This window comes from Ixodes scapularis, unplaced genomic scaffold, assembly GCF_016920785.2.
Source record: "Ixodes scapularis isolate PalLabHiFi unplaced genomic scaffold, ASM1692078v2 PGA_scaffold9__187_contigs__length_104089568, whole genome shotgun sequence".
NCBI lineage: Eukaryota > Metazoa > Arthropoda > Arachnida > Ixodida > Ixodidae > Ixodes > Ixodes scapularis.
The window spans coordinates 28,298,664-28,300,644 of NW_024609884.1; positions in this window are offsets into that span (position 1 = coordinate 28,298,664).

The following is a 1,981-nucleotide window of genomic DNA, read 5'->3' on the forward strand; positions in this document are numbered from 1 at the left end:
GGCTGGCCAACATCGCTGAAGAACCCGTTGAAAACTTGTTTTCGTACGATGACTCTCTACACCAAGCCGAAGCTCGTTGGAGTTGTTTGAAAACAAGAAGAAAAAAAAAACTCAACCAGGAAAAAGAATTACCTTGCCTGCTCCAAGTATGTGTCAGTCGTGCACCAAAGCGGGCTCAGATAGAACAAGGAAAAAAAAATATAAAGTTGCTGCTACAACGACAGGACCGGCTTGCTCAAATTAGCCCATAACCGCATTGGAGGCAGACAGCGCAATCACTGGGAAGACTGTAACGCTCGGGCAGGGATGGATCGTAGTGCCACGTCCGATTCTGCTCGTGCACTGGCCTTAGCGAGTCTTTGCTGCGATCTGTGCCGGATAAACTTTTGGCTGGTGTCGACGCGAGCAGTGTGGTGAGAAACTGAGGAAGAGGAGTTGAGAGCGCGCGGGGGCGTTATAGCGCTGAGCACTGGTTGGAAGGATTAATGGACGCATTCGAACGCGTTCGAACGCGATACATTGCCTGAAGAGTAGACGACGGCATTCGAGCGCGCTCGAATAGTGAGTAGAAACAAAGGCGGCCAGCCTTTGTGTGTACCCACTAATCCTTCCAATCAGAGCTCGGCATTCTGGCGTCCCTGCGCGCTTTCATCTCCTCCTCTCCCACGATTCTCACCGTATACGTCATTTTTTTTTATTTTCTTTATTTATATATATATATATATATATATATATATATATATATATATATATATATATATATATATATATATATATATATATATATATATATATATATATATACAGGGTGTCACAAAAGAAAATTTACACGGCCTTTTTCTCCGCAAAAATAAACGATAGGCATCGCAGAACGCTCATTCTCCGCCCAAAGGTAGAGCTAGAGGTCACAACCAGATGCCAAAGTTTCAGCCCGATTCGATAACTTAATCAAAAGTTATAAGTGATTTTCTGAAAATTTCAATGGGAAAATGGAGCCCATTTTTGCCCGTTTTCGGTTTCTGGTGCCATAGAGCCCCATGTGTTCGAAAACTCCGTCGGCCGCCATTTTCCCATTGAAATTTTCAGAAAATCACTTATAACTTTTGATTAAGTTATCGGATCGGGCTGAAACTTTGGAATATGGTTGTGACCTCTAGCGCTACCTTTGGGTGGAAAATGAGCGTTCGGCGATGCCTAGTTTATTTTTACGGTAAAAAAGACCGCGTAAATTTTCTTTTGTGACACCCTGTATATAAGGGCGCAACTTGAGATCGACGTACGTGCCACGACGCCCCTTCGAAGCTATAGAGGAACCTCATTTTTAAGACGGTTATAACCTGAGTTCGGTCTTGTTTCGCAAAATGGGCACCGTTGTTTCAGCCTGCACCCCTGCCGCGGCATGAAAGTTACGAATTCGAATAGAATCGTCGCCCCTTCTCGTTTTCATCGTGAGCTCCTTTCTCCCAAGGCTTTCAATTAGTGGGTCGCACTGGCCGGGTCTTGTTATACGGTTGTTTTTTTAACCTACAAAGCACTTCACAATCTTGCGAAGACTCTTTTTGGTCGCTAGTTTCGCGCAGGGTTTCGAAATGCATAATAAATATATCTTTCGGCGATCTAATTTTTTTTTTTAATAAGTCAAAGCAATAGCGCCACGCTTACTTGGAGCTCATCGGAGAAAAATAAATCGCTCTGGAAATCAAGAAGCAAAAACAAAAGGCGACACCGATGTACAAACACAGGTACAACGCAATTTTAGATAAGCGACACGAATAAAAGATAACAGAGACTTTTTTTTCTTCTTTTTGACGGGTTTAGAACAAGAATTGCAGCACGTACGACTCAAGCCTTCCTCCACTTCGAGATGCACGGTGGGGCATATTCAAGTCACGTGGTCTCTCCCTTTCGACAAATGGCGTCGAACAGGCAATGGTGGCTGTCACGAGCCTCACGCTTCTGACCTACAGCACGAGACGCTTGG